This window comes from Pongo abelii, chromosome 2, assembly GCF_028885655.2.
Source record: "Pongo abelii isolate AG06213 chromosome 2, NHGRI_mPonAbe1-v2.0_pri, whole genome shotgun sequence".
NCBI lineage: Eukaryota > Metazoa > Chordata > Mammalia > Primates > Hominidae > Pongo > Pongo abelii.
Window position 1 is genome coordinate 64,914,081 of NC_085928.1, and position 14,590 is coordinate 64,928,670.

General features: G+C 35.4%; 1 long non-coding RNA gene across 1 annotated transcript in view; it reads left to right on the forward strand.

Moving 5' to 3' along the window:
- Positions 1-3,993: 3,993 nt before the first annotated feature.
- LOC129058521 (uncharacterized) overlaps positions 3,994-14,590 on the forward strand; it is a 46,547-nt gene continuing 35,950 nt past the window's right edge. Inside the window, exon 1 of the long non-coding RNA XR_008523670.1 lies at positions 3,994-4,061. This is a non-coding gene — a long non-coding RNA (uncharacterized LOC129058521). The remainder of the gene's footprint in view (positions 4,062-14,590) is intronic.

Here is a 14,590-nt window from a genome sequence, read left to right on the forward strand (position 1 = left end):
TTTTATTGATCTCAGGTTTACAAAGTCTCCCCACTACTTACCAGCAACATAATTATAAATTATGTTAGCTAAAAGCTGACTGTAGTTTATTATTTCAGTAAATGGATGCCCAGAGTCAGAAGAGAAACCCAAACAGATTAACAATAAGAATTATCTAGTTGTTCTGATACAGTACCGGAAAATAGGCTCCACACTGTGGGCACCAATATCATTGACAAGGATGGTGAAGAAATGGATGCTGATTAATTTTTTTCTCAATTACATTTTTCTTATCTTCATTATTAGGAGTAAAAATAGAACACTTTCTTGTTTTGCAGCATGAGCATTTCTTTGTTTCTTTACGTAGTGATTTAACAATATATAAAGCTACTATGATACTCTACAGCTTAAAAAGACTAAAGAGACTGCTAATTCCAATAAAAAATATTCCAATTTTATAATTAGAAAGCAAGTCATAAGTAATTGAGTCAACAAAACTTAATGGCATTTTAAGTAATTAGATTCGATCATAAGAGCAAAAACATTTTAACAACAGAAGCTTGTTTCGTAGGAAAACTTAATATTGTCTCATCTAGGACAAATGTTTTAAAATATTTTTAGCATATGCCCTATAAGGTTCAAAGACAGAATTTTCTATCATCAATCATTCTCTTGGCTAATAATGAGCCAATCTTAACCATAAAATATAGATCAGATTTGTTGCCCTCACATTTAGAGTTTCAGGTTCTCCTCCTGCACCGATTACAGTATTGCCATGCCTAAAGGAGAGGTCTTAGAAGAAAAGATCAAGGATCCATTAATCATGAATCATTACATTTTGTCAGTTGGCAAAGGAATACTTTGCTCATTTATCCTTTGAATGAAATTAGCTCTGGCTCAGGCCCTTGTAGAAGGAAATTTTAAATTGTCTTGGCATCTTCCTATAGCAGTTTGTGTATGTGCCATAATATGGCAGATGGGGTTTATTAATGGCAGATGAATTTAGTTTGCAAGTTTCTTTTTATTTTTCTATTCGATAATTTTAATATTGAAGCTCAGATATGACTCATATATTATTGCTGTTCATCTATATGTTTTATCTTATTAATGAAAGGAAAAAGAGAAATCTGGTAATGTTTATGTTTCCAAATATGAGCAAGCTCTTTCTTCTTTGTGTCATAGAAAAAATGGGCACATATTTCCTTAGGTTTAAGTATCCTAGTGGAACCAAATCATCAAAATTGTTGAAAATATTTACAAGAAGTATGTGAAGATGATAATTTACTCATAAACGGCAGTAAGCCATTGATAGAATTATATGAAGATTATAGTCACATGAATTTATGTTTAATGGACATTTGAGGGAGTTTTGAAAAACTGTGTTCTCTCATGAATAAATTTGACATAAGTTTTACTGCCTTTACACAGTTCTAAATAGGGAAGATTTGTACATGTTTACTATTAAACAGTAAAAATTAAGCTACATAACTGAAATAATGGAGTATCCTATAGGTACATTAATCAGCAGTTGAGTCTCACCTTATTGACTGTGCTTCTGCAGTGGGGTAGATAGACACATGGATCTACTGGATGAGGGCTTGGCCGGCAGCAATCTAATGTGGAACAGGAGGTATCTCCTCAAATACATACCTAATTTCACAGAAGTGGCAGAAGACTAGAGGAAATACACATATAAAAGTGTCTTGTAATCTATAGAGAACTGTAGGCATGAAATCTGTTATTCAACCTAAAACCAACAGATGTAAGGACTTTACAAATTATTATTAAAAATGTTTATACTGAGCGTCCATATGTTGGACTTGGTGGAAGCTGATGGTGAAAATTTCATTTCAACAATTTAAAACATAGTTTTGACTTGCTTTGAAGATGATTAAAGTATGTTAAGAATCGTAAGCTACATACTTAAAAATATTTCAGAGCAAAGTAAAAAGGAAATGGTATGTAAAATAACTCTTAATCAAAGAAAACCTGTGACTGAATGCATCTCCCTAATAAGCAAGTAAAGCCTCAGCACAATTCATGCTTACAAGAAAGGATAAAGTAATAAGGCATTTGTTTTCCTAAGGTGCCTTGAAATAGGAATTAGTGTCTATTATAAGAAATCATTTAGATATTTTTAAGAAGGATATTTGTTTTTACAACTTATGTCAACATCAACCAGCCAATTGTATGGGCTAGGTTCTTAGTTCATCAAACACATTTTTACTGTGTGTACTTAGTACATATTTCTATTTTAATATAATGGAAATAGATAAGCTTAAATTTGGTAGCAGCCTTAAACAACAAAAAAGTGACATATCAAGATAAGAGTTAAAATGTTAAAACATATTTAAGTACAATTCTGTAGATATTATTGAATATCGATTAAAAGCCAATCATTTCCCATCATGACACACAGAAAGACACTTAACAATTTAAACCAAGATCCAAACGCATCCGTTTCTTTTATGTTTTTTTTCCTGGCCGTCCTAATGTTGGATTCAGAATGAATCTGTCCATACTACCACCAATTACCTTTTTATGGATATAATATAACTTTTTCTAGTATCTAGAGAAGAATAAGACATATTTTATGTTTATGAAGGATATGGTTCCACTATTAAGGAAGTTTTTGCTTCTGTTTCATAAATCATTATTGAATCATAACATAACTGTGCACCTAGACAGACCTATAAAATATGTGTTCTGATTCTTATCACCACTACGTATACTCCTAAAGTACTAATCCATGTGTGTAAAGGACGTTGCTTATCTCCACATAAACACAAAAGGTCAGCATCCAGCCATTAATTTCCTCTATATTTAAGATGGTAAAGAAATACGTATCACACTTTGGCTGCCAAAAGATAATAGAATCTCCCAAAATCTCATTACTTATAAATGTAATGACAGTCTTCTTAAAGTGAAATAGCAGAAAAGGAAGTGCTATGTTGCTGGAAAAACTAGTATTGTAAATAGATATCACTACACATTACTATTTATGTCAATATTTCACATAAGGAATAAATTTCTTTTATATTTGGGACCTGATTTAGGATTACACAAATGATAGATATCTTCCTCTCCATATTGGAGGCTATGCATATTTTCCCCTGAATAATTTTCTTTTTTCCTGCCTTTAAATAACGTAACCCTGACTTCCAATCCTACCTGGCTCCTCTTCCATAGGTCTTGGGATGCTGGATTGATACAGGGATACAGACATAGGGTCCCAGACATACCAGTACAAGTGAAGCCCAGAATTTTTGCAAGAGTGAAAATAATAACAAATACTTACTTATTATATGCCAGGATCTGACCTATTTTCCACGCATTCAATTCTTTAATCCTCATGATAATTCCACGAGGTATTAGGAAAATGACATGATCTTCCCATTTAAGGTCGAAATCTAAAAAAATTGTAAGTCTTTTATTCCTGGGGCCCTGCAGGAAGAGTGTCTGCCTGAGAATGGTACCCACACAGAGAAAAGCTGAACTGAGTCTTGAAAAGAGATCATGTTTTAATGATATTGTTTGATCTCCTGGATCTAAATGTGACAGAAGTCAGCCAATTCAAAAAGTAAAATTAAGTGATAACAATATTCTAGGTATTACACAGAATAATTTTGTGTATCAAATGCCACAATGAATGCAAAACTCGACATTGATACTTATCGTTAGAGTCACTATACAAAGTATTGACAACTAATCACTATTTTTTCTAATGATATTCAAAATTTAATGAAGATCAAAACATTTAATTAAAAAAATGAAACTATGAGCAGAATTCGCGGTTTGTGCAGGATTTTATGGCAGGGACAAAGTCTCCCTGAGGCCCTTCAAATCACACCGGGTTCATATTAAGCACACAAGTATTTGGTACCTACTATGGGGACATTACCACGGAAAAGAGAGATGGCAAAGTCATAAATCTACAGGGGCCCAGTGGTGTGCAAATGAGTGAATTAAACCACGTTTTGAAAGCTCAGTTAAGAGATTAAGAGAGACAAAGCTGGGTGGCTGGCAAGATGGCCGAACAGGAACAGCTCGAGTCTGCAGCTCCTAGGAGATCAACGCAGAAGGTGGGTGATTTCTGCGTTTCCAACTGAGCTAACCGCTTCATCTCATTGGGACTGGTTAGACAGTGGGTGCAACCCACGGAGGGCAAGCGGAAGGAGGGTAGGGCTAGGGGAACTCCTTCTGCTAGCCAAGGGAACCCCTGAGTTTTCATGGGACTTTTCAAACTCCCGAAAGCAAATGCGACTGAAGTTTGCCAGTTAAAACGTATAATGAATGATGAGGAAGATAGTGAAGCAGAGAATTTACTTCTTGCCTTCCTGCCTAAAATGTTTCCAAACATTATGCTTTAAAAAAAAAACTAAAATGGAAATTTTTATTGAAAATATTCCAATTCTTAGAAGTTGGCACAATGTATTTTTTTAAGTACGGGCACCAAAGCCAAACCAAAGCCACAGCAAAAACATGCTCCGGATGTTGGCCGGTAATAGTAAAGAACACAGACATGATCAACTGTAAGTTATACATTTACAATTTGAAAGGTGTCTTTCAATTTTTATTTGTTTTGTTTAATTATTAAAAAAATCCACTGGAAAATTATCTTCAGTTTATAAATGAGAAAACAGAAGTCAAAAGAAGTAAAGTAAATTGTTCCGGTAATGTAGCTGAAAGATTGCAGAGTTTACACTCATGCTCTAATCCAAAATGAATTTGAAATAGATTTGAAAATTCAGCGCAAAGTTTAAAGAAGTCCCTGATATAGCTTTATTATTTATCAATATATTTATTTATCTTGTTATACAACAAATATGTACCGGGCAACTGCTATGTGTCAGGCACTCTAAACACTGAGAAACTTTCAGATTAAAGATAGTAAGGCTACAATGAGACAGAGGAACATTCTTTTTGAATCTTACTTTTTAATTATTATAGAAGCTTATGCAATTGCAGATAGGACTGGCAGAAAAATGTTAGGCTTAAAGGTAGAGGATGTTGAATGCTGAAATAAGCGATTTTGACTTGAGTAGTTGAAAATGTGGCTTATACACGAAATTGTCATAAACATTAGTAGATGTTTGAGCCATTACAAATTTTTATCAAAGGAGTAAAATAGAAGTCTCTTAATCTGTGAGTTATGAGCTTTTGTGAACTGTCCTAATTTTTGTTTAAAAGTTTATAAGCGCACCTGCATGCATGTGAATGTTTTTCTGGAGACGGGGCTCAGGATTTCCACATATTTTTGAAGGATTCTGTGACCACAAGGTTAATAAAAGCTAGAATTGAGTTTTCCCTTAAGAAAATTAATCTAGCAGCCGTAGGGAAAGAAGAGACTACCAAAGGCCACTTGAGAGATGACTAAGTATAGTAGTCCTGGTAAGAAGTAATTGAAACTTTGGCTAAGAAAGGAGAATCATTAACAAATGAAATAATGTCAGTAAAACTTTTTTCTTCTTTTCTTCCCTCACTTTTCTTCTTTCCTTCCTCTTTCCCTTACTTCCTTTACTCTTGCCTTTTTTAGCCCTATACTGAAGCCTTCACACAGCTTCTTACAAGAACCAATTGTGAACATCTTTTCCAAACTGCTCAGTAATGTAATTTTTGTAACTAAAAATCAGCTATGGATGGGAGCATTTATACCAATTAAAATGGAAAACACTAGAAATCAAGTTTTCCGAACCTATAGAAATGATTGTTAAACATTTACAGATATACAACTTCTCTCTTCCTTCCTCTCTTTCTCCTTCCTTCCCTTCTTCCCTTTCTTCTTTCCTTCTTTCTTTCCTTCCTTTCTTCTTTCCTTCCCTCCCTCCCTTCCTTCCTTCCTCCTTCCCTCCCTCCCTTCCATTCTGCCTTCCTTCCCTACATCCCTTTTTAAACTTCCTTCCTTCCTTATTTATTATCCAGTTTCTAATCCACATTTCTGCTTGATTTATACAAGATCAGGAAGAAAGTGCACATGTAGCACATATGTTGAAAAAATCAAATTAAATAATTTGAATAATATTGAGCACATTGAACTAAGTTCTGTATGTAATCATCCATATTGCATATTAACCACAAATGAGGCATTCTATCTTCAAATGTATTTCAGTCATCTTCTGAAAATGTTTACTTCTTTGTAAACAATATTTTGGCCTTGATTAATTTTCTTGGTGAATGCAATGTAACATCACAGAATTTAAACATGTGTAAAAAAATAGCGCTCAGTCTCTGAAAGAACAATGAAGTCAAAACACAATATTTCAAGTCCTAGCTGTGCCACCTAATAAATTTGTGACATTGATCAAGTGACTACATCTTTTTGTGCATTAGCCTCTTAATAAACATGGATTGCTAATTTGTTTCTAGCTCTAAAACTCAAAAACTGTGCAAGTATAGAATGTTTGACGTAAATGTTTTTCCATATTACATAATATATCTGTGCCGACACAAAATATAATCAAACAGTCCAGTACTTAATTTACATTATCACTTAAGATATTATCAGTAAGAAGTAAGAGAGTCAGGCTACTGTGTGTATACCACAGACTATACCGAATTATATCTAAATGTGATCTTCTAAATGCCTGCACCTGCTTTGAATGATAATACTTATGTATAACTTTTAATACCTATGCATTCATTGGCCAATATCTTCAATCTTATTTATCAAATTTCTGTGATGTTTCTCTCAGTTGCATGTAATCATATAGCTTTCTGAATATTCACTGTAGATTCTTGTTTTTAATCTCTTCTAATTTTCCTTCTGTGGAGGAAAAAGTTTCCATAAAATAAACTTTAAGAATCAGGAAAATGAGAATATGAATTCTATACAATGAAATAACTATACATGTATTTACATCTGCATATGTAAGTAAGATTAAAAGAAAACACAATGGAAGTGTTTTTATTTAATATATTTAGGTTATACATATGTCAAAAAGGGCAGGTTAGCAATTACTAAAAGAAAAAATGCAAAACTTAAAAAATTGTGTTATCGATGGCTGTCCCTTTTTTTCCCTGAACAGTAATATTTAAAAACACTTATTTAAAATATAAAAGCAAATGTTTTAAAAGAAAATAATCTATATTTACTTAAATGCATATATTTACTATCTTTGGTTCCATTCCTAAAATTAGAAAGTATTCTTGCCTCTAATTGGATGAAACATGCAGGCTTTCAGTTTTACATTGTTGCTGTTACCTTTAATTTAATTATGTTAGGGTACTGAAGAGTTGTATAGATTTACTGGGTATTATTATAAATGTCATTTAACTCTGATGTTGGACATTAAAATGTCAGTTTTTTGCTTTTAGGTTAATAAAATGTTTTTACAGGAACAAGAATGGTGATATAAAATGCAATGCATAAACCCATTTTGATATGCACTTCATGTAATCACAGAAACTACTCCATAAACAATCTATTTAAGTTGTTTCTCCTAACAAAGTTGTACTAGAAGCTCTTACTTTTAGCATCATTATAGTGAGCAATGTAGCCTTCCTGCCTAGTTTATTCTATACCAGACAATTTCAGAATCTTCGAAGACTACAGAATCATTTCCTTCATTCCTGCTTTGCTAGTGATACAATCATCTGTCTGATAGGATGGCTATTAGGGAAGATAGCAAAGTGGCTAGGATATCTTTTGAGGCTGATAAAACATAGAGTGGCATCAGATAGTGACTGAGCGTCATTATATAAAATTGGAATCCTGCACCCTAGAGACCTCTCACTTGATCAGGTACCTATTTATGCCTCCTTGCAATACTTACTTTCAAGATAGAACAGAAAGCTTTAGTCTGCCAGATAATTACAGATTACCAGATTACTTGTGTTTTTGTTACCTGCATGAGTATAAGTTTAAACATTAATGTGTAAACATGAGAAAACCAAAGATCCCCTGATTCCGATGAGGCAGTGCTAGTCATTTATAAGCAAAGTCAAGATCTCCTTCAGCCTCAATTACTCAATTAGAATGCCGGTGGTTCTTGCCGATGACTTAGTTCATAGCCACAGGAAAATAGAAGAAATGTATGAAGGAGGGAGAACTGGGGTGGGAGGGGGGGAAGCAGCTACAATAGATGAAGGAATAGAGAAATTTTATTGATCAACCTTTACTATATTTAATAATTAATTTTATGGAGACAGACTATTTTATGTAATAGTCTGACCTATTTTTGATGCTTTGCTGCTGGCAAATTTTGAGCCTCGGCCTTCCCTCTTCCCCTTCTGCCTGTCCAACACGTGGGAAATCTGACAAGAATGCCTGATGCTTCCTGTTTTGGTGACGGCAAGAAGTTCAAAGAACACAAGCTCCTGTCACACATGGGAATCCTCACCATGGACCCACCCCTTAACCATCATAAAAAACCTGAAGCTAGTAACCTTATTTAGCTCTCTCAAGCCACCTTTGGACCTGCTTGGAAGGCCTGCCATGTTCTCCCTGGAAAGCCCTATTTGGTAAGGAATAAACCCTTTTAATATGCTTTTGGTGTGTGTGTGGTGTCATCATTCTTGACATCCAAACCTCATTTTGGGTATGGTTTCACCCTAATTCTATAAAGTGGCTACACAGAAACATAAATTTGTAAGAAAAAATCAATGACCAAGAAGTTGGTAGACATTTTCAATGATTTCAAATGATTAATGATGTCTAAATTATAAAATCATCGACTATTATCCTTTGCAATCACAGTAGTTCTTTTCATTTCTCTTTCAAATTTTATGTAATATTCTTGCCCAGTGGAAATCCTGATGAATATTAATGCTTTGCCAAGAAATATTCATACAACATTTAGCAAAATGACATATTTAAGAGAGAAAAATTACCATTTTCCTTATATATTAGTTTTTTAAGGCTGCTGTAAGAAGTTGGCACAAATTCAGTGGCTGAAAACAACAGAAATTTATTTTCTCACAGTTCTAGAAGTCAGTAGTCTGAAATCAGAGTACAAGCATGGAAGCTAAATTCACTCTGGAGGCTCCAAGGGAGTTGGTTTTTCCCCTTGTCTCTTTGTTTTTTTGTGGTTATCAGCATCCCTTGGCTTTGGCTTTATCTCTTTCTGCTCTCTCTCTCTCTTTTTTTTTTTTTTTTTTAACAACAGATTCTTGCTCTATCACCCAGGCTGGAGTGCAATGGCACAATCTTAGCTCATTGTAACCCCTGCCTCCCAGGTTCAAGTGATTCTACTGCCTCAGCCTCCCCAGCAGCTGGGATTACAGGTGACCGCCACCATGCCCAGCCAATTTTTGTATTTTTATTAGAGACGGGGTTTCACCGTGTTGGCCTGGCTAGTCTTGAACTCCTAACCTCATGATCCACCCGCCTCGGCCTCCCAGAGTGCTGGGATGACAGGTGTGAGCCACCCCTCCTGGCCTCTACTCTCTTTTATATCGCCTTTTCTGTGGCATATCTGTGTCCTCCTTTATGTATTCCTCTTCTACTGCCTACTTCTTAAAATAACACTAGTAACTACTTTTATATCCCCATCGATAATCCAAGCTAAACTATGCTTCTCAAAGTCTTAACTTAATCACATATTTTTCCATACGAGATAATATATACTCTTTTACCATATAAGTTAGTATTCCGAGGTTCTGGGGATCTTGGAGGGTGCCACTATTCATTCACAACACCTTCGCTAATATTAATAGATACAAAACACCAAGGAATCTTTCCCCTGTACCAATGCCATGTTGAGACAGAGAATATTTGGACCTCTTCTTTCATTGAATTTATGGGAAGAATTCAGTTGATGTGAAGATAAACAAAGCAATTAACATGGATTTATCCAGATGACTTCAAAACTTATCTCACCTGTTTATGACCTTTTTCATACTCTTTGATCGTTGTAATGAACCACCTGGTATTCACTCTATAAGCCCTAAATTTCTGCACCCGGAATTCTTTTAGAAAAGTTCATTTAGCTCACAGTGTCCTTTTTTCTATTATGTAATGTTCATTTTGTATTATCCTGTATGATTTGTTAAAAAACCAATTGTTTAATCAAGTCTAACTAAACTATAAAATAACTAAGGGAATAAGTTCTACTAGTCACTTTTTTTCAGTACTAACATAATTCTTTTACACACTGTTACATAAATATTTAATGAAGTGATGAGTTGAAAGTGTCAATTTTTTCTTAAAGCTACAAATTTATTTCTGGACTCCATCCAAAGCACTCCCTATCTTTGATTTTTATTCATGACTACACTAGATTTCCTATATGACTGAGTGCTTCTCATACTTGCTCTTTAGGCTGATTCCTTGGATCATCTTTAGGTTGAGTTAGGGTTTTCTAAGTCCCCAATTTCAAATACGTGTTGTCCATGTCTGTAGGATTACTAAGCATTCCCCTATAGGATTCTGACCTGATTCTTTCATTCTAAGAGTCTGAGTTCTCTTGAATCACCAAAACTTAACTTTTAATATCATCTTTATGTCTCCTGCATATTCCTAGATTGAGATAAATGAGGTCGATTGGCCACATTTGCTAATGAGGTCAAACAGATTATCCCATCCAGCTCCTTGAACTTAGATCCCAACTGCTTGTCACGAAAAGAAATAGACCAACACTTTTAAAAACAGAAACACACAAAATCCTTACTTCCATCTGTTGGGGAAAATTGGATGGCTATGTTGAGACTAGAAGAGGCTATGTAACATTACCTTGCTCCCATTGGAAACAATCCTTATTTGACCTTCTTTTGTGTCATGGGCTCCCTAAAGGAGGAGCTGTGTGGCTGCCTTCCTGTTGTGCAGGTTGTAGAGAAAAGCATCTTCCTTGCCACTAATGGCGTTGGGTTCAGATAATCTGGGACCAATTTTCTCCTATGCTGCTCACTTACTTTATGACTTGGGCAAGTCGCAGACTATCTCTGGTCCTCTATGTCCAGAGATGGTTGGATTCAATGATAGAACTGACACTATTCATGACTATTGTTTACACATGATATAATTTAATACTATTTACTTCATCCTAGACTCATTAAATAGGTAACGTACCAAGCATTATGTTCCATGTTGTGATAAAGGGGACATAATTGCTGCACTCAAGAAACTCAGTTCCTCAGAGCCCCATGAAGAAGACAGACAAGTAAGTAAATTATTAGTAGCACAGATATTGTGGTGAGCATTATTGAGGTTTTAGTATCAGTGCATAGAAAGACATAACAGATGCCATGGAAAGACAAATAAAAAATAGTGAACATATTTGGGATAAGAAAATACTTGGAGAGAGATTGGTAAGTGATCTGAAATTTAAAAGACACTATCCAGATAAAGAAAGTACAGGGACAGAATCTCAGGCAAAGGCAATAGAATATACTAAACCATGGAGGCAAGAAAATATGATACATGCAGAGAAGTAGTATATTCATTTTTAACTTTCCAACAAATATTTATCGATCACTTATACTCCAGATACTAGTTATGCAATAATTTATAAGGCAAACAGTCTGTGTCATCACAGATGGTACAGTTCAGTGTTCAGAAGACAATTGCAGCTTACAGCAATTACTGCCAGCTGTCAGTGTGAAGACTCGAGCCTGGGAAGAGATGAAGCTATGGCGGTGGAGGGACATAAGTACAAAAACCTGATCTGCTGTACTAAGGGACTTACATTGCATTCAGTGGGCAATAATCACAAAGCAATAATAATTGATTATAAGCAAAGTGAAAATGTAATGAAATTATGTTTTTAAAGTATCACTCTGTGGCCAAGAAAATAACAGATTGAAAGGAGATATTATTAGAGAACTAGAAATTTATTAGGAGACAACCACAAGAATTCAAGAAGTGAATTATGGATGTTAACGTAAGATACTGAATATAAAGTTATTTTAAAAAAAGAGAACCCAAAGGAGTTGACAATGTCTTGTCTTTAAAGTGTCATAGAAGAGTCTGACATGGGTGGCAGATTTTATTCATTTGACTATTCAATAAATACTTGTTACTGCTAATAATCTACTAGTACAGAGCTAATATAGATTCTAACCATATATGAACAAAATCAACAAAAAATTTAGCCTGTATGAACCTTCTATCCAGTTTAGTGGAAACTAAACACAAACAAGATGAATAAGTAAATTATATGATTAAGTTGTAAGTATTACAGAATATAGAGAAGGAAAAGGAAGATTGCTACTGATTTGGGGAGTTAAATTTTTAATATAGTGGTCAGGGTAGGCCTTGTTGAGAAGGTGATAATTGAGAAAAGACATGAAACAGATGAGAACGTAAGTCATAAGCATATTTTAAAGGATATCATACAGAAGGAAGAAACTTAGCAAATGTTTTGAGGCATAGCACGCGTCTGGCATGTTGAAGTAAATAGCAGCTTGAAGGCCAGTGTGGACAAGAATCAGGGGCAATGAAGCAGAGTGAGATGAGGTGAGCCAGAGAGCAGGCAGAGGCCAGACAAAGTAGAACTTCAAGACCATCTTGCGAAGTTTGGATTGTTTTCAGATAGGGAAGATTTTGTGCCAAAGAGTGACCCAAATATACTTAAATTCTAAAAGGAATATGACATTGGATCTGTCATAAATAAGCAAAAAACCAAGGCAAACATGCAAAAAACACAGAGGCAAGAGAATATTTCAAGACAAGAATTGATTGTGACTTGGATATAGTGGTAGCTGTAGAGATGGTAAGAATTAGCTGTATTCTAGATATATTTTAAAAGTCAAGCAAACAAGATTTGTAGTTACATTGGATATTCAATAACAATAACTTTGTATACTAATGTAAAGATACAGGGGAGAACTACATTTGAAATAGTAAAAAAAGATAGGTAAGAGAATCAAGTGTGCAAGAAGAGTGCTTCCTTAGATAGAATCAGATAAGTTTCATCTTTAGAAATGGATTAGAAGGCAGAAGCATGAATATTGACTGTGGTAGTTAGATAGATGGGTTCCTGTGAATTTGAGAAAGTTCTCTTTGAACGATGTCACTTTGTTTGATGAAACAGGAACAATGATTACTTGAGAGTGAAAATGCGAAATTATGTGTTGTACCTTGAGAAAAGAAGAAAAACAATGCAATAGTCTGTATTAGTCCATTCTCACACTGTTATGAAGAAATACCTGAGACTGCGTAATTTATAAAGGAAAGAGATTTAATTGAATAACAGTTCCACATGGCTGAGGAGTTCTCAGAATAATTACAATCATGGCGAAGACAAAGAAGAAGCAGGCACCTTCTTTACAGGGCACCAGGATGAAGCAAGCAGGGGAAATGTCAGCACCTTCTTCACAGGGCAGCAGTGAGTGCAAGCAGGGGAAATGCCAGATGCTTATGAAACCATCAGATCTCGTGAGAATCACTCACTATCATGAGAACTGCATGGTGGAAACCACCCCTATGATCCAATTGCCTGCACTCTGTCCCACCCTTGCCATGTGGTGATTATGGGGATTATAATTCAAAATGAGATTTGGGTGGAGACACAACCAAACCATATCACACTGTTTGCGATATATACTCTGGGGTTCATTGTCACGTGCAAAGAAAATTTAGGATATGGGCACATACAAAGAGTCTAGAAGTGGAGGTTTAATAGGCAGAAAAGAATAGAAAGAGAAACACCTTTCTCTATAGAGAAAGGAGTCTCCAAGCAGAAAGGACTGGCTGGTGGCAAATGCGCTGGATTTTATAATCCAGTTTGAGGAGGCAGTGTCTGATTTACACAGGGCTTATAGATTGGCTTGATCAGGTATGTCCTTTACATAGTGCGCAGGGAAGGCTGGTCATCTCCCCCCAATCTTATCATCCAAATGGACTTTCCAGTTGATGGGTGCCATCTTGTCTGCTTCTTACTGTAGACGTTGCTGGCAGAGAGGGGAAGATGGAGTTGCCATCTTGAACATGTCTAATTCCTAGTTCCTGCCAGCATTCACCAGTTCAAGCTCCCAGCTTGCTTGTCTATATTTGCAGATCAGCTTTGCAGGTTGTTCTTTGTTAGGTAATGATTTGGATCTGCTTTTCAGAAAAGCCATACTGAGGACTTCCATACCCTTACTATCTGCCTAAGCAATTTCTTCTTAACTCCTGTAACCTGTTCACAATAGCAAAGACTTGGAACCAACCCAGATGCCCGTCAATGATAGACGAGATAAAGAAAATGTGGCTAATATACACCATGGAATGCTATGCAGCTGTAAAAAAGGATGAGTTCATGTCTTTTGCAGGGACATGGATGAAGCTGGAAACAATCATTCTCAGAAAACTAACACAGGAACAGAAAACCAAACACTGCATGTTCTCACTCATAAGTGGGAGTTGAAAAATGAGAACACATGGACACAGGGAGGGGAACATCACACACTGGGGCCTGTCAGGGCGTGGGGGACTAGGGGAGGGATAACATTAGGAGAAATACCTAATGAAGATGACGGGTTGATGGGGGCAGCAAACCACCATGGCATGTGTATACCTATGTAACAAACCTACACATTCTGCACATGTATCCCAGAACTTAAAGTATAACAATAATAATAAAACATAGTTTCAAGACTTCAGAATTTGAACTGCATGTTTTGGTTCAAACATCTATTCTCTCTCCATAATATTTCTGTCTCATGAATCCTACAAAATCAGTCCTACCATGACTTC